The sequence below is a fragment of the Antechinus flavipes genome, chromosome 4, assembly GCF_016432865.1.
Source record: "Antechinus flavipes isolate AdamAnt ecotype Samford, QLD, Australia chromosome 4, AdamAnt_v2, whole genome shotgun sequence".
Lineage (NCBI taxonomy): Eukaryota > Metazoa > Chordata > Mammalia > Dasyuromorphia > Dasyuridae > Antechinus > Antechinus flavipes.
Genome location: NC_067401.1, coordinates 280,939,174 through 280,959,538, shown reverse-complemented (window position 1 = coordinate 280,959,538; position 20,365 = coordinate 280,939,174).

Genomic DNA, 20,365 nt, shown 5'->3' with positions numbered 1-20,365 from the left:
CAGTTGAAAAAACTGAGACTGAGAGAAAATTTATATAAAATTTCAGTCAGGCAGCTAGTATGTATCTAAAGTAGGGTTAGAAGTCAGGCCTTCCTAGCATTCAAAACAGAGTGCTGTGTACTATGCCACTTAGCTATCTTTCAGAGGACTTCAATTTCTACCATACTTTAGCTATAAAGTATTCATTTTTTAAGAAATATTAGACATAATGATGTATTGGGAAATACTCATGATTATCAAGCATGGTTTGGATAATTATCCGGGAAGAGAACAGAGTAGGACTAATCAAGTAGGATAGTGGACCTAAGAGAAATCTGAAGGAAGAGAAGGTACTTGGAAAGACAGAGATTTTTAAGTGTCAAAAATGTGGGAAACAAATAAAAGTGAGGACAGAAAAGGCAATTGATAACCTAGGAGAGACCAATGTCAGCTGAATGGTAAAATCTGAAGCCAGATTGGAAATACCTTTTACTTCTTCATTTCCCCCCCCCTGGGAATCACTAACAGTAGTTCATCAATCTCATCTGCCATTTTATCATCCTAGTTCTTTTTTCTTCTAAATCTGGTGACTTGAATTCACTAAGGAAAGATACGTGCTCATTTAACATGTTTTCAATTATCTTAGATTTCAACTTCCTTTTCAACAATATTTTGTTCTATTCTTCTTATTCTGAAGATCATTCTCTTGAATTTAGTCAAATTTCTATGTAAAAAAGAGATCTCTTATGATACTTTTTTATTGAAACAAAACTATTAAAAACATTAAGACACCATCAGCTGCTAGGAAGTGGCTAAACCAAAACAAAGTGGCTCTAGTTCCTTCCTCCAAAAGAAAAGAACCTGCAAAAACTATTAGTCTACTGTTATTATGAAAGCTTGTCTTGCTCCTTACAGATCTTAGTGCTAGAAAACCACTATAGCTTTCAGGGTTCCATTATAAAGTATTGATTCTACAGGAACATTTTATTAGCCATTTTCAGGCAGGTAAAGACATTACTTCAGGTTGTTTTGATCTTGTGGGCTTTTCTTCTCCTTAAAATATAAGATAGCTCTCTAGAAAAGGAGCACATATATTATAGCTATTATACTTTAATCTGTATATTAACATATTTCTTTGGCACTCTATGAAAATTCCAATCCTAAAGTAACTAGCACATAGTTTTTAAGAGAAAGTTGTTAGATTTTATTTCCCTCAATTATATGTAAAGAGAACTAATTTTTTTAAAAAAAAGTATAAGTTCCAAATTCTCTTACTGTTCTTTCTCTCTTCTCAAATTATACATATGCAGTTATGCAAAACATATTTCTACATGGGTCATTGCAAAAGAAAACAAAAAATAAACAAGAAAAATAAATTAAGTAAATAAATAAATATTCATTCACACTCCATTAGTTCTTTCTCTGGAGGTGGACAGCATTTTTCAAGATACATTCTTCAGAATTTTCTTGTATCACTGTATTGCTAAGATTAGCTAAGTCATTAGCTAAGTTGATTATTGTACAATATTGCTATTGTGTACGATATTCTTCTATAATGTTTACTTCACTTTACAAAAGTTCATATAATATTTCTTAGTTATTTTGGAAACTATCCTGCTTGCCATTTCTTATGACACAATAATATTCCATAACCAGCATGTATCACAACTTATTTAGCCACTCCCCAATTGATAGGCATATTCTCAATTTCCTTTTTTTTTGCCACCTAAAAAGAGCTGCTATAAATATATTTTATGTTGGAGACAGGAAACAAAGAGCCAAGAAGAACGGTTAGCTAAAACCTTATTGTGAACAAACAATACGTCCTAAATTCCTGAGACAAGATAATGAGTGAGTCCCAGGAAATTGGCCATATCTGCCCTGGAACTAGATAACGAGTATGCCCCAGGATGTCAGCCACACCTGTGGTCTGACATTCTTCTCTTTACATTGCAACCCACCACCCAGAAAACGCAGTCAGTCAAACCATATATAACTAGGCTCCTTCTTTCAATAAATTAGACTCTTTTCCACCGCAATGTAGTCTCCCTCCTCCTTCTCGCCCGTTTCTCTTACAGGTCTTAGTCGTTTCCTTGACACCCCACTAATGACGAGGTCCTGCTGGTTAGGACAATTTTACATATAAGTCTTTTCCCTTTTTAAAAATCATTTTGGGATACAGACTTTATAGTGGGTCAAAAGGTATATACAAAGTTTTATAGTGTCCCAATTTATTTACATCTCTTCTAACATTTGTCAGTCTAATAGATATGAAGTGGTATGTTATTTTAATTTACTTCTCTCTACTCAAGAGTGATTTAGAATACTTTTTCATATGTTTAAAGATAGCTTTGGTTTCTTCTGAAAACTGCCTGTTCATTTCTTTTGACCATTTCCTAATTGGAGAATGACTTACATTCTTATCAATTTGACTTAGTTCTTTATATATTTGAGAAATTAGTTTTTTTACACAATAACCTTATTATATATTTAGAAGAAATAGCAAGTTATACATAATAGATTTATAGTTTTGTGGCAAATCACTTTTGTTATTACACTGTGTTATGGAAATGCTAGTTTTATTGCACACATTTAAAAATTAAAATGTAAAAAAGAAAGATTCCAGGGTCCTTAGGGTGAGGCAGCAGTGCAGATAGCAATATGTTTTTAAATGGTAGTTCAACTGATACAATTCATATCTGTTTCTGATGTGCTGAGGACTTTGGAGACAAGAACACTCTTTCCTCAGGTTTTTTTTTTTTTTTTTTTTTTTTTTTTAATAATAGCTTTTTATTTTTCAAAATATATGCAAAGATAGTTTTCACCATTCACCCTTGCAGGACCGTGTTCCATGTTTTTCTCCCTCCCTCTTTCCCTCTCTCTTCTCCCCTCCCCTAGACAATGTTATCTAATATAGATTAAACAAGAGCAAATGTTCTATTTCTTCATTATCATGCTGCAGAAGAAAAATCAGATCAAAAAGGGAAAAAATGGCAGAAAAAAACAATCAAGCAAACAACAACAAAAAGGTGAAAATACTATTTGTATCAAAACATAGTGTTTTGATACACACTTGGGCCACATAGTCTTCTCTCTCCATCTCAAGTCTATTGGAATTGGCCTGAATCGCCTCATTGTTGAAAGAAGCCAATCTATCTCAGTTGATCATCCCATAATCTTGTGGCTGTTCATTAGATGTCCATTTTTTTTTCTCATTCAGTATTATAAATAATTTTGCTAGATATTACACTTTTGGCCACAGGCCTAGTTCTTTTGATTGTGAGTAGATAAGATTCCAGGACCTGAGAACTTTTATGGTGGCTACTGATAAATCCTATACAATTATAAATGCAGCTCCAGTGTATTTGAATTGTCTTTTTCTTGTTTCTTGCAAAATTTTCTCTTTGATCCAGGGGTTTTGAAATTTGTCAATAATGTTCCTATGCGTTTTTCAGAAAGGATATTGTTGAGGTGATGATCAATGGATTTTTTGGGTCTTTATCCTAAAGATATTATAAAAAAGGAAAAGGACCCATATGTGCAAAAATGTTTACAGTAGCCCTTTTTGTACTGGCAAGGAACTGGAAATTTAATGGATGCCCTTTAGTTGGGGAATGACTGAATAAGTTATGGTATATGAATGCAAAGTAATATTATTGTTCTATAAGAAACAATCAGCAGGATAATTTCAGAAAGACCTGGAGAGACTTACATGAATTGATGCTGAGTGAAGTGAGTAGAATAAAAAGAACACTGTACACAGTATTTTTTCTATTTCTACTTCCTTATCATATTTTATTACTCCAGAACAATTTTCTTGCATTATTGTGTCAAGATCCTTTTTTTTTGGTCACAACTTTCAGGCAGTACAGTTATTCTTATATTTCCTCTTTTTAATCTGTTCTCCAGATGTCATTTTTCTTATAAGATGTTTCACATTCTGTTCTATTTTTTCATTCTTTATAATGTTTTGTTATTTCTTGATCTCTTGTAGCTTCACTGGCTCCCTCTTGCCCAATTCTAATTTTCAAGAGTTATTTTTGTCTTTGAGACTGTATCTTCTTTTCTAGTTGGTTAATTTTTTTCATAATCTTTTGATTTTTCTTAAAATAAAATCTTTTATTTTTATTTCTTAGTTTTTTCCTCTATGTCTCATTGGATTTTTAAAATTCTTTTTAAGTTCTGTAGATTCTCTTTGGGCAGGGAGTCATTTTATATTTTTCTTTAGAGCGGAAGCTTATTATTGTACTTCAGTGTCTTCCTCTGAAGATGAACCTAGATCTTCCCTGTTCCCATAGTTAAGTTAATATGGTTGAGTTCTTTCTTTTTTGCTGGTTCATTTTTTAAACTAAGAGATATTAACGTAAGTACTAATCCGAATTAGTAAATACTAATCCTAATCCTAGGGTGTGGGTGATGGATGGTGTCTCTGGCTTTAGTCAGCTCTTTCCTTGGACCAGGAACCCTAAACCAAGAGTTTCTCCCTACAGCAAGTGCCCACAGGCAACAGCCCTGTCCCACTACTTCTGTACTCACTGGTTGTATTGGTTTCTTCTTGCCTAGGGCCTCATCTCAGCAGTACAACTGGGCCTAGCATTCCTAATCAGCCGAGGTTCCTTCAATCTTACCGGATTTAGACCTGAATATCTCAGCAGACCAGAAGGTGAAAGTTTCTGTGATTCCTGCTGAGACTCCTGTCATATCCAACTAGCCCCAGGGCTCTTCACTTGTTTTTTCTATGGAACTAGCCTGGAGATGTTTTCACTTCACAAAAGTTAATTCTGGGCCTTTCAGATCTTCTCTGGTCTTTTTTCATATCTTCTCAGGTTGTATGTAGAGGAGCCCTGTTCTATCCTAAGACTTCCTGATTTTTCAACAGTCTATGTTAGCCATGAGGCACAAATGTGTTCTATTTGTGGGAGAAATTGGTAGAGCTTAAAATTTATCAACTTACTCTGCCATATACATTAAGTAAAGAATACTTAATGTACATAATCATATACACTATTTGTGCAAAGCAGTTTCAGAAGAGAACATTAATTGCTCCTTATATATCACATTACTCCAAAATTTAAAGTTCATTACAATTTCCAAGTTGCACTATGGTGAAATTTTAACTCAATTCTTATTGAATTGAACTCAATAGGTATTTATGTATCACTTATGGCTATGACTCCATATTAGATGTACAAAAGCAAAAACAAAAAAAAAAAACCAAAAAACAAAACCTCTCCTTGACTTCATGGAGCATATTTGATATATCCAGTTTTCTTCTTGCCCCTGAAACACTGTAGTATTTACTTTGTGAATAATTTATTTTCTCATATATGTACTTGTCATATCACCCAATTAGAAGATAAACTACTGAATGGTGATAGAAGTTTAACAGGATCTCGTTTAACATGAGAGATTTAAAGGTTGTTTTTTGTATAAATGTATACTTGTCAGCCAGCACAAATTATATTCATTCTCAATTACAATAACAATAACAGTGTGTTTTAAGGTTTCCAAATATGTACCTCATATCAACCTTGTGGGCTAGAGGTTAAAATTTTGCCATTCCATTTTACATATGAAGAAGTAGAGAACTTAAGTAAATTGAGACATTTAGTAAATTAAAAACTTTTTTATAGCTCCAGGTTTATTTATTAAGTCTAACAAGATATATGTGAGGAAGATATGGACTTAAAGAAGTAATTATGAATGTAGATGAATATCATTTAGTCATGTGTTTAAAATTATATAATATATTCATAACTTGTGGATTTTTTTTTTTTCCTGTGGAGGGTTTTCTTAAGTCAGACTTGGAATCTGATGATAAAAATGTGAATCTCTGTTTTGTGGCATTCCTTTTGTAACCAATAGAAAGTGGTATACTTTTTCTGAATTTTAATTTTCTTACCCTTAAAATGGGCACAGTTGTATTTACAATCAAATGATAAAATTAATATAAGATATTTTCCAGACAATTATGTATCATGTGTTAAGTTTTAAAAGTCCCAATAAACAAACTGTGAGTTCAGAAACACGAGGGCAGAATTCACATTGTGACTCTATTGCTTTCTTAGTTGTGAGATATTGGACAATTTAGTAAATACTCTTTCCTTTCTGTAAAGTTGAATCATAATAGTTTAACTAATCTACGGGTTGGTGGGGGAAACATGTCTTGACAGCTTTAAAACACTGTGTAACTAAGTTATTATAAATGTTATTAAAATGATAATGATTTGTTCTGGTTGACTAGTATAAATTTATATGGAAAATTCCTGGGTCAGATGAAAATGGAATGCAGAGTTTTCTTTTAGTTTCTACTAAATGTATCACATAACCTTCACTAGCTCCTTTCCTCTTCTCTGCTCAAAATGTGTCTGTGCCTTTTCATATCAAAAAAATTTTTAGATGTCCTTGCTGTTAGCTCATGCTCTAAAACTGATACTACAAGTACAGTTTGTCCATTCTTTCCTTCAAACCTGGAGCAGTAAGGATTGTCATGAAAATAACTCTGTGTGTGTGTGTGAGTGTGTGTGTGTGTGTGTGTGTGTGTGTGTGTGTGTGTATTTGCTGACAAAGGAAAAAAAGGAGAACCGAATTTGATGTCATAAAAATAGGTGTGTAAGCAACAATATTAGTGTTTTCAAGCTTAACAAAAGTGAATTGAGATTTTTTTTTTACCATTGTGTGACTCTGGGAAGGTTACTTAACCTCTCAAACTCCCCATCTCTTTAAAAGGAACCTAATGATACTAATTAGATTTATGTGATTATAACTAAGTACTAATGAAAATATTAGGAAAGTACTTTCTTTGTAGAATGGGAGATTTCAGGCATGTACTTATTACAAACCAGAAGGCCCCAAATTACAGTAATTTAAAATATAAAATTTTGGCCAATTGAACTAAGGTGGTATAATGCAGATCTCAAACTGATTTTAGCAAATTGCTCAGCTTTTTATCTATTAACACCTCCCCAGTGTGCACCACCCCATTTTCAGGATATTCAGATCTCTCTGATAAGTTGCCCAGACTCCTGGGAATCTGATAATTCCATTTAAATAAACCTGATTTCTCAGATGCAAAACCTGCTTTATGAATAAGGAGGTTAGAAGTGATACAGTTTATGACTTTGGTCCAACTAAGAGTATATTCTGATTCTTAGAAGATAAGCCAAAAAAAGTTATAAGATCAAGATTCCTTCATAACTTAACCTATTAAACAAATCAATGACTGAAAATAAGTAATAAGTAATATTTATAGCATGTATATCAGTAAAAGAAAAACTTTATAAACCTCCATATTTCAGTTTTGAATTCTGAAGTCTTTATATCTCCTGGACTTCCAGGGATCATATTTAATGTCTAGTATAGGAAGGAAAAATCCCATGTCTCTTATATAAAAATTACCAGATCATGACTTCTAATATCTTAAAACTTTTGTTTTAGAGATTTTGGGAAATTGTATTTGAATATGGTTAAAGCTATGATCAAATCAAAACAGATCTTTTGAATAGCATTAGATTCCATAGGTTTTGTTGAAAATTTCCATTTATTGAGGTGTGTGTAAAACCTCTGGAATGATTGTTTATCTTATCTATTTTTTGAAAATTAAATTTTAACCCACAATCTATTTTTTATTTTCTCCAGTTACAGTTTTTTTGCTTATACATGTACAATAATTTTTTAAACATATTTCCTTATGAATCATGTTGAGAGAAAAATAAGAACAGAAGGAAAAAAAACACAAGAGAAAAAAAAACAGAAGAAAAAGAAAAAAAAGTGAACATAGCATGTGTTGATTTATATTCAGTCTCCATAGTTCTCTCTTTGGATATGGATGACATTTTCCATCCAAGGTTTATTGAAATTACCTTGGATCACTGAACCACTGGGAAGAACCAAGACTGTTACAGTTGATCATTGCACAACCTTTGCTATGTACAATGTTTTCCTGGTTTTGCTTGTTTTGCTCAGCATCAGTCCATATAAATCTTTCCAGTCCATTCTAAAACCATCCTGTTCATCATTATTTTATAGAACAATAATATTCTATTACTTTCATATATCATAACTTATTCAGCCATTCCCTAATCGATGGGTATCTATTTAATTTCCATTTCCTTGCCAGTACAAAAATTGCTGCTACAAACATTATTACACATGTGGGTCTTTCCTCCTCTTTTATGATATCTTTGGGATATAGATCCAGTAGTGGTACTGCTGGATCAAATGGTATGTAAAATATTATTGTCCTTTGGGTATAGTTTGAAATTATATCTAGAATGGTTGGATCATTTCACTACTCCACCAACAATGCATTAGAGTCCCAGTTTTCCCACATTTCCTCCAATATTTATTATCTTTTCCTGCCATCTTAGTCCATCTGAGAGTTGTGTGGTAGTTCTTCAGAACTGTTATAATTTGTATTTCTCCAATCAATAGCGATTTAGAGCCTTTTAACCCATATTACTAGAAATGGCTTTAATTTCTTCATCTGAAAATTATCTGTTTATATCTTTGAGCATTTGTCAATTGGGGAATGATTTATATACTTAAAAATTTGACTCAGTTCTTTATATTTTTTAGAAATGAGGCCTTTATCAGAAATACTGGTTTTCTTCTTCCCGTTTAATCTTGTTAATGTTAGTTTTTGTTTGAACAAACCCTTTTTAATTTAGTGTAATCTAAGTCACCTACTTCGCATTTCATAATGTTCTCTAGTTCTTCTTTGGATCCTAAATAACTCTTCTTCAAAGATCTGATAGGTAAACTATCCCTTGCTCTCCTAATTTACAAATAAATCATGTACTCTATCTTAAATTATAAATACATTTGTGTAACATGTAATCATTTTATATAGCATCTTAATTGCCTTGGTATATTATGTGTTAGTGGAACAAAATAAAGCGTAGCATTGAATCTAGAATTAAAATGCTTGCACTTTAGTCCTGAATCTATGATAAGATATACATAGATATTCATTACATAAGGACTGCTTGCCATCTGGGGGAGGGAGGGAGAGGAAAAATTGGAACAGAAGTGAATGCAAGGGATAATGTTGTAAAAAATTATCCTGGCATGGGATCTGTCAATAAAAAGTTATTTAAAAAAAAGATATTATGTTACATAGAGTCACACAGTATTAGAAATGAAATAAAACCGGTAAATTACTCTTCTTTTCCTACCTTCCCCATCTGCCTATTGTTGGTCATACATTTACCTACAATAAGTGACAAAGCTTGTACTTAAATTCATGATTCCTCTGACTTTAAGTCTAATGCTGAATCCACACGGTGCTCATGAATTTCTCCATCCATGAAATTAAGAAATTGATTGAAATTAGGTTGGTATCTATGAACCATTCTAGCTCTAATGTTCCATGATTTCTGGATTTAATTCTTTCTATGGAAAGTGCCTAATAATTATCCTACCTTCCACAAGATGGTACTGGATCTTTATTAGTCAATATTACTGCTCAGGATTTCTCTGGGCCAGAAAATGAAATAAATCTGTTTATCAATTTTGGCCCTATCACCTGACTAGAAATAAAGCTATTAATATATAACCACAAACAAGTCAGCTACATGCAAGAAAATAACTTAGAAATGTGAAAGGAATAAGAATTAAATGATAAGTAATAGAATATTTTCACATAATAATAATGGTAGAGCATGGAAGAAAGAGCAGGGAGCCTTAATTCTCTCTCTATCCCTTAATGTCTGTGGCCAAGTTAAATTCTATGGACTTCAGTTATCTCATATGTAAAACTATTGGATAATGTTTGTGGTACTTTGGGTTCTAAAAAATTTTGATTCTTATCTCCCTTTCAAAAGTTCCTATTGTTATACAGTTTATCCTAAATTTGTCATGCAGTTCACATCTTGTTCTATGCATGACTGGTTCTAAAAATATGGATGGTTTTTGCAGCAAAAAGCCAAGGCTACTTTGACTTGGAGAGATTTAGAAGGGTCTATTAAAAATCTGTATTTTTCTTTTTTGTTTCAGAGCTATAGACCAAAGGCCAAGGCAGCTGAAAAACTCGGCAGCTCTACTTCTTAACCCAGCCTTTATTCTTGTACTACTGACAAAACTTGATTTAAAGGAGTACAAACTTTTCTTTTAACTATAATAACATTCTTGGAATAAATCATAAAATGAAACTATTTTAAAAAATTTACAGTGTCCCTCCATGACAATGAGGATGAAAAGAAAGTGGTGTAAAAATGCATTAAAATAAGCCTTTTAAATTGACTTTAATTAGTATTGTTGTTCATTCCTATTCTTCATAATTCTATTGGGTATTTCTTGACAGAGATAGTGGAATAGTTTGCCATTTCCTTCCTCAACTCATTTTATAGATAATGAAATTGAAGCAAAGGGGTAAATAAGTTGCCTAGGATCACACAGCTAATAAATGTCTGAGTTCAGATTTGAACTCAAATGAGTCTTCTTAACTCCAGTCACAGTGCCACTTAAGTGTCCTAATTTTAATTATATTCATAATTAAAATATGCATCAGGCCTAAAACACACACACACACATATATCACACACACAAACACACACACACACAGATACACACACACAAATACACACTCTCTCACACACATAGCCCATAAACAAAATTTATTTTGCTTCTGTTTCTTTGAAGATTCTTGTCTAAAGAATTCTGAGTGATGGTCTCAATTTTCTGAAAAGTAGATAGTAGGAACTGACTAAGGAAATGAACAAAATATGAGTGACCTTACTGAGGGTGATAGAGCAACAAATAGATATTTTATCTTATGATTCTTGGGAAATATTTTATAGAATGAGACTTTATTTCTTTTTTCAAAAATATCAGAATCATAGCTCTAGAATCCGAAGGAGCTTAAAAAGACCAGCTTAGTCCTATTCTTGCATTTTCAAAATGAAGAAATTGAGTCCTAGATGGAGTGAAGTGAAGATAAGATTACAGTGGCAGTAATTCTCAGAAAAGAGATTAGATTTCTGATTATACAGATATTTTCTTTTTTTTTTTCTACCATATGAAGCTTAGAAATCAGCAAGGTCATGTGGCTCAATGAAAAGCACTTAGGGAATCGGGTCCATTCTCTGCTTTTATGGAATAGCTAAGTGGGGGAGTAGAATAGAGGGCCAAGAGTCAGGAAAACCTGAATTCAAATGTGACTCAGAAACTCACTATCTCTGTGATCTTGGGCAAATTAATTTTGTTCATCTCAGTTTTCCCATCTGTAAAATGATATCAAGAATAAAATGGCAAACCATTCCAGTATATTTGCTAAGAAAACTCCAAATGGGATCATGAAAAGTTGGACATGACTGAAACAATTATCATGAGTACATTTCCATTCCTATTGTAAACTGGCTATATGACTTGGGAAATTCATGGATTTCATGGATTTAAATTTTCTTATCTGAAAAATAAAGATGAGTTTTTAAACTTATTTTGAGGGAGAAGGAATAAGAAAAAGAAATAATAAATGTCTATAAAAATAAATGATTTTCAAAAATCTCTTTGATTTGCCCTTTGAGTGCCCTTTAATTCTAAAATTCTTTAAATCCAATTAAAATTGAGGGTGGTCCAATGCACTGTAATGCTTTCGGCAAAAAGGATGTCATGAAATGGCTCATAATCTTTAAGGTAGTTAACAACTTTCCTGGGTTTCATAGCTCAGATTTTTGCCCCCAAATAAAATGAACAGATAGAATAAATTCAGTACTGCTATCCTTTGATGGGAATACTTCCCTCCCTTACAAACTCAGTGCTACATTCCTTTTCTTTGTAGTCCAACTTTTTGGGGTAGGTTACAGGTAACATCAGAATCTCCATTTCAGGGGTGACCACAAATAGGCATGTATAGTAGACCATCCATTTGCCACTTATGACCTTGTGCTTCTCTTGTTCAGTTGTGTCATATAATTGAGAATGAAGGTGAAGAGATAAAACTAGCATATGTTGGAAAAAGAATCGCCAGAATCTAGTGATTAATGTAGAATCAAAATGGAGAGGAGATTCAAAAATATATCTATGGTTGCAAATAAGAATGAATGAAAATCAATACAGCTAATGAAAGTAGGGGCAGTAAGAAGAGGATCCTGTTTGGGTGAGAAATTGAACTAGTTCAGTTACAAGGAGATTTAAAATGGAAATATTTTGCAGAATACTGTATTTGAGTTTGGGCGAGAGAGATTTTTGAAAATCATTTATTTTTATAGACATTTATTATTTCTTTTTCTTATTCCTTCTCCCTCAAAATAAGTTAAAAAACTCATAACAAATATGATTAAGCAAAACAAATTGTTATATTAGCATGAAAAATTTAATTTCCCATTCTGCATTATAAGTCTTTCACTTCTCTGATAGTAAGTAGGTATCTCATCCTTCATCCTTTGGTTTCCCGGGATTATCATTGCATGTATCAGAGTTTTACAAATCTTTTAGAGTTCCTTTTTAAAAAAATATAAATTGTTCTCCCAGTTCTACTCAATTTACTCTGCATCATTACATAGAAATCTTCCCTGAAACTGTTCATTTTATCATTTCAGGTGAAATAATTGTGCTCCATTACATTCATATATCTTAACTAATTGAGCCCTTCCCTAGAAGCAAGTTACCCTTTTGGTTTCCAGTTTTAGGCTACTATGAAAAGAGTTGTAAATATAGGTCATTTGTCTCCTTTTTAAATCTCTTTGGATATAAGCCTAAATGTGGTATTGCTGGTTCAAAGGGTATGCAATTTAATAACTTTGGGAAGCACAAATTCAAATTGCTTTCCAGGATGATTGAACTTATTCCACAGCCCCACTAACAGTGCAATAGTGTGACTATTTTTAGGGTAAAAGAACAATACCATAGAGATAAACCTGGGGTCATTAGATTAGAAGTGTTGCAATTAGAAGTTATAAGAGAGGATAATTTATATGAAGTATGATATGTAGAGATATAGAATAAAAACTGAGTTTTGGAAGACATTATGTTTAGAGAGTATATTCAAGACTAGGCTGGGGAATTGGAGGATCTGGATGCTAATGTAAGATGGACTTGTAAAACCATAGAAAGAAAGGGAAATTGGGAATGCCAGATAGGTAAGTATCAAAAGTCAGAAATTTAGAACTGAAAGGGATTGTACATCAATCTCCTCATTTTATAATGTGAGAGGACAAAGTGATCTATTACTAATAATGATAATTTATATATCACTTCAAGGTTTATAAAGACATTTATAAAAGTTATTTCATTTTATCCTCATATCTTCTCTGGGAAATAGGTACTATTATGACCCTATTTTACTGATGAGGAAACAGAGGCAGACAGAGGTTTAATGACTGTTAAGGTCACACAGCTGGCAAGTGTCTGAGACTGAATTTTAACTAAATTTTTCATTGCTTCAAGTCCAGAGTTCTAGCTATTGTACCAATGATAGTGCCTACTGTGGGCCACTAAGCTGAACACTTTACAAAGACGGCCTCACTTGCTACTCATAACAACCCTGAAAAACAGTCACTACTATCATTCCCCCATTTTATACTTAAGGAAACTGAGGTTGCATAACTTTTCCAAGATCACACAGCACATAAATGTCTGAGATTGAATTTAAATTCAGGTTTTTCTGACTGCCAGTATTCTATCTACTGTGCCATCTAGCTGCCTCTGATTTGTGACTTGCCCAGAGTCATACAGGTAATAAAATGTATGAGGCCAGATTTTTGTTGAGACTATAGCTAGGATCTTATCTACTATATCAAATTGTCTCCAGTGTCTAAAAAGATTTTAGATAAGATATGAAGAATAGGACTAACTGAGCAAAGTTAGCGAGGTTAGGAGTAAAAAACACGGAGAACCATAGTGAAATACACATTGGCTCAAATAATGTAAATGGGGAAAAAATACCACAAGCCAGATTATTTCTGAATAACTGTACTGACCAATTTTGGTCTCAGAGAATAGATAATGAAATAAACTTCCCTGCTCTCTGAAGAGGCAAGGGATGATAGATATGGAATGTGATATGCTGTCAGACAGTTCTTTGTGTGGTCTGGTTTTCCTTAATACCTTTTCTTTGTTAAAAGAGAGGAATCATGGAGGGTTGGTTTATTAGGAAATTACTGCAGTATTAAAAAAATCCAATAAAACTGAAACCCCAATACTTGTTTACTACAAAATAGGAGTTCTATAAATACTTGTTGATGCAATAGGGACATTAAAATAATTGGTTTCCTTATCTATAAAATAAGAGGATTACATTAGTTGACTTTAATGGCCAGTTTCAGATCTAAACTTGTGGTTTCAGAATACTGTGTGTATACATAAAAATGTCCGTGTTACACCTCTTAGATTGTAAATTCAAATTTGTGTTTTTGAATTTGTTCTGTACAATACCTAGCATTGAACTAGATAGTAGATACTTGATAAATTGTTCTTTGATGATGATTACAACAGCCAATTAAAATATCTATTGGGAAATTTTCCAATGTTTTACCCAGAAGTGAGGTGACATTGAAAGTATTATGGCTATGTCAGCTTTTAAGTAATAGAGAATTTTTTTCCCTCAGAAATACATAATTCAACATTAAATCTTTATATACAAGGTCTTAGAAGCCAAAAGAATGTATATAAGTTTGTGAGCATATATTATTAATTTTTAAATTTAGTTTTTAAGGGAATTTTTGAGGTTGTTGAACCCACAAATTTATCTGTCTTGTCAGATATAGTGCTCAGTCTTTCTAACATTTATATAATGGACAACTTATTTAAGTGTGAATGATGGTACGAATTAATATGTGCTGCTTTGCCTTGGAAAAGCTGGCCTATTTAACTGCTTCTGTGAAGATTCTCGGTCCATGATCATCAGTTAGGGCTTACTAGCACAGGTTCTGCAGTTCTTCCTGCCCCAAATCACTGTTAATTAGCCTTTCCCTCTGCTTTCCATTCCACTCAACCCAGAGCATAATAACCCTGACAGGATAAGAGAAATCCTATATTTGTGTTTTCTTCTTTCTATTTGTACTTCTTGTCATAAGATGGGCAACATAAGATTGTAAAGTATGAAAAGCTGTGGTTGAATTGTCTCATTAGGACTATCTTCACCTAAAATCAACTGAGAACTAGAAACTACTAATGGATCCTATTTACCTCATTGGTGATTTGAAGTGTTGGAACCTTCTACCTTTTTGATATCTTTTATTTCATCTCTCAATCTGGGAAAGAGAGATTGAAAACCTCTTTTACCTTTTGTTTTATGAACTCCCCCCTTTTTGCATTTGCATAGAAAAAATGGAATCTATTTTGATCTTTTTAGTGTGTGCAAAGTATAGACTGAATTTCTAAATGAGCAGACATCTCTGTGGAGCAATTATCTGAAGCAGTAGGGAAGAGCCAAATTAAAATTGTATTCTATGATTTGGCATTTCATTTCATTTCCCATATCAGGAATTGTATAGCAAGGAGTTAAAAAGCCATTTCTAAATGAAAATAGGTAGGGAAAGAAGAAAGGGAAGCATCCACTCACCACTTAAGTCAAAGGAGAGAGGTAAATAAATCAAAAGTTTGAATTGACTATTTCTATATGCCACTGAAGGTTCTGTGAACTGAAAAAGTATCTCACACATTGGGACACCTATGCATTGTTGGTGAAGTTGTGAACTAATCCAACCATTGTGGAGAAGCAATTTGAACCTATACTTAAAGGACAATCAAATTGTTGTACTTTTGGATCCAGCAATAACACTATTAGGTCTGTATCCCAAAGAGATATTAAAAAACAGGAAAGGACCTACATGTACAGAAATACTTACAGCAGCTTTTTTTATGGTGGCAAATTGGCAATTGAGGGAATGCCCATCAATTGAGGAATAGCTGAACAAATTGTGGTACATGTATGTGCTATAAGAAATGATGAACAGGTCCATTTCAGATAAATCTAGAAAGACATAAACATGAATTGGTGTTGAGGAAGATAAACATAATCAGGAAAACAGGCTACACAGTAACAACAATATTGTGAGATGATCAGCTACGCTTTTTTTTTAATTTTTTATTTAATAATTACTTTATATTGACACTCGTTTCTGTTCCGATTTTTTTTCCCCTCCCTCCCTCCACCCCCTCCCCTAGATGGCAAGCAGTCCTTTATATGTTGGATATGTTGCAGTATATCCTAGATACAATATATGTTTGCAGAACCGAACAGTTCTCTTGTTGCATAGGGAGAATTGGATTCAGAAGGTATAAATAATCCGGGAAGAAAAACAAAAATGTAGATAGTTCACATTCGTTTCCCAGTGTTCTTTCTTTGGGTGTAGCTGCTTTTGTCCGTCATTTATCAATTGAAACTCAGGTCTCTTTGTCAAAGAAATCCACTTCCATCAAAATATGTCCTCATACAATATCGTTGTCGAAGTGTATAATGATCTCCTGGTTCTGCTCATTTCATTTAGCATCAGTTCATGTAAGTCTCGCCAGTCCTCTCTGTATTCAGATGATCAGCTACGCTTGACAGCTCATCTAAGCAACATAATGATTCAGGACAATTCCAAAAGACTTGTTGGACATTGCTATTCATGTCCAGAGAAAGAACTAGGGAGTCTGATTGCAGATTGAAGCATGATAATTTTGACTTTTGCTTTTGTTTTTGTGGCTTTTCCATTTTGTTCTATTTTTTCTTTTATAATATGACTAATGTCAAAATATGTTTACATGCTTGCACATATATAACCTATATCAGATTGCTTGCTGTCTTGGGGAGGAGGAAGGGAAAGGAGGAAGGGTTGAAAGTCAAAATCTTATAAAGAGAATGTTGAAAACAATCGTGACAAGTTATTGGAAAAAAATATTATACCAAAAAAGTATTTCACTCTATGTTTATATACAATAATTTACTGAGGAGAATTGAAATTCCAATAGGAACCACCCAATGGTTAACTCAAATATTGCATTCTTAGCTAATTAATTCAGCTCTCCAGCATTGGTCATTAGTCTCTGGGTCTCAAAGTCTGCCACTGTCTCCCTCCCCACACCTTACTCTCTTCATTAACGTGAAGATGCATTTTTGTACTTCTTTCTCGGGTGAAATTTTGCTAGTTAACAGTTCTATCTGGGTCTACATCAAAGTAGTGTTTTCTGATACTGCATGCAGCTATTATACAGTAGAGTGCACATTGACTCTGTAGTCAAAGGTCCAAGTCAAGAATCCTACCTTTGAAGTTTACTACATGAGTCACTTCAATTCCTTTCAACTCTCTTTTTTCATCTATAAAATAGTGGTAGTGAGAATGTTTTGAACAAGATCACTTGTGTTTCCTTCCAGATCAAGATTTCTGATTCTATGAATGTGTGACCTCTTTCTCATTCCATGTGTCTCATCATATTAGAAAAGGTAAAATGGAAATTTAAAATTCAATAATTTTCTTTGTGAAAACTCCCTTTGCCCCAAACAAATTAAAAAAAAACCACAAATAGTCTGGTCTGCAACTTTAAAAACTTAGATCATTACCTAACACAAAGACATGTACTAAAGCCCTGATTAGTAGATTGAGTTTTTCTGAAAAACTGTTGACATAATTTTTGGCTTGGCACTGGACAAAAAGCAAATGTCTTAAGGTATTTCTAGCTACCCTCTGCTCTTTAATTTCTCAATCCTCATAACAAGACCATAGAAAACAATTGCTAATCCATTAGTGGGAAGTCTGTAGAGAAGATAAGACAGTTTGAAAGACCTCCACAAATCAGACTGAAGCAAATTCTCCTGTTGCCAAGGAACTAGACAATTTTCGGAGGAGTCGTAATTTCTAGTTTTCCCCCTTGTCTAAAAGGTTTCCTATGTGTGTTTTAAAGCAACGTTTCCTCCCAGACAAATTCCCAGTTCCTTTCAGGGAGCCTGACCCTGGGAATGAGTTAGACAAGAAAGTAGCTGTAGATAAATGAGGGCCATTGGACAAGGGCCAGGGATACACACCTAGAAGAATATATATATTTATTGGTAATATAAAACTTGAGGCCAGAAGAAAACATATAGCAAACTCCCTATATCCTCTATTAACCACAGAGAGTATGACTCAAATAATCAGCGAATATTAATGCTCTAGTCTAGAAGATGGTGTGCTGAGCATGAGCTGAGAATAATGGGTTCAAATTTTATCTCCCACACAGTGTCTGCTTCAACCTCTCCCATGGCTACTTTATTCTTTTCCTTTTCCTTTTTCCTATGTTTGGGGGATTCTCCTTCCTCTTCATTCTTTTTCTTTTTATTAATGCTTGTTCTTCAAAGTTTAACTCAAATTTTACCTCAACAACAAAATCTTTCTGACAGTCTTTTCACTCAGACTTCATTTTTTAAAACCTAATTTTATTTTTTATTTAGGATTTTATTCCTCCCCAATTACATGTAAAAACAATTTTAAAAATTATTTTTTAATTGAGTTCCCAAATCTCTCCCTTTCTCCCAACTCCCTTCATTGAGAAGGCAAGCAATTTGATATGTCATACATAGGTAGTCTTGTAAAATACATGTCCATGTTAGTATTATAAAAGAAAACATAGACCAAAATAAAATAAAAGAAAAATAAAGTAAAAAATAAAAGGTATGCTTTGATCTATAGTCAGACTCCATCAGTTCTTCTCTGGGTATGGATAGCATTTTTCATCTTCAGAGCTTCAGAGTTTCCTTGGATCATTGTATTGCTGGGAATAGCAAGAGTTATTCACAATTGATCACCTTACAATATTTCTGATACTGTGAACAATGTCCTCCTGGTTCTATTCATTCCATTTTGCATCAGTTCATATAAATATTTGGACCTAATTTAGTATTGTGTTCGTTATGACTATCAATTATTATACATTATAGTTTATTTGTATTTGGGTATATATCCTTTTTGTATCCTGTTCTCAGTGATGAGTACTCAACTGATATCTTTATTTCAGGAGGTGCCAAAAATACTCATTTTATTTCCAGCTTAACCCATTTTCTGAAACTCTCCATCTTCTGGCCAACACCCTTGCCTCCTGGAGATATAAATCTGCCATTAATACTGTTGGCAGTATCCAACCATTCTGGAGAGCAATTTGGAACTATGCCCAAAGGATTATCAAATTGTGTCTATCCTTTGATCCAGCAGTATCTCTACTGGGATTATATCCCAAAGAGATCATAAAGGAGGGAGAGGGACCAAATGTTTGTGGCAGCTCTTTTTATAGTGGCAAAGAATTAGAATACAAATTGCTGCCCATCAGTTGAAGAATGGCTGAATAAGTTATGATAAATGAATGTTATAGAATATTATTATTCTATGAGAAACAATCAGCAGGATGATTTCAGAGAAGCCTGGAGAGACTTACATGAACTGATGCTAAGTGAAGTGAGCAGAATCAGGAGATCATTATACATGGCAACACCACCATTATGTGATGATAAATTCTTGATTGATGTGACTCTTTCCAACAATGAGATGATTAGGGCTAGTTCTAATGGTCTTGTGATGGAAAGAATCATCTGAACCCAGAGAGGGGATTGTGGGGATTAAGTGTGGATCACAACATAGTATTTTCACTTTTTTATTGTTTTCTGCATGCATTTTGTTTTCTTTCTCATTCTTTTTCCTTTTTGATGGGATTTTTCTTATGCAGCATGGTAATTGTTGAAATATGTATAGAAAAATTGCATATATTTAACATGTATTAGATTATTTGCCAACTAGGGGAAGGGATGGGGGGGGAAAGGAAGGACAATTTTTGAATATAAGATTTTGCAAGGCTGAATGTTGAAAATTATTTATGCATATGTTTTTAAAATTAAAAAAAGCTTTAATAATAATAGAAAAGAGATATAAACATCTGTTCTGGGTTCTGTTCTATTGACTGATAATTTCGTAGCTGAAACTACCTCCCCCTGTTTAACTTCTTTTTATGTTTTGCCTTCCCCTATATGATTATAGGAGGTTCCTGGGTTTGAAGTCAAGAAGACATATCTTCCTGAATTGAAATCTGGTCTCAAAAAGCTGTGTAACTCTGGTCAGATCTTTTAACTTTGCTTACCTGAGTTTTCTTATCCATAAAATGAGTTGGATAAAGAAATGGCAAACCAGATCAGTATCTTTGCCAAGAAAACCACAAATGGGGTCACAAAGAATTAAGCACAATTAAAAAAAGACTGGGCAACAAGAAAATAAGAATATAAACTCTTTGAGAGTAAAAACCATCATATTCATTTTTATTTGGATTTCTAATGCTTAGCATAGTAACCAGAATATATTCAATTAATGTTTTCTCTTCCCTCTTCTTCTCCCTCTCCCTATTCCTTTTTCTCTTTTTCTCTGTCTGACTGTCTTCATTAGGGTCAATAATATTATTTAAACTTTGTATTTCTCCTGATTATTGCTAACTGTCTGCACATTTA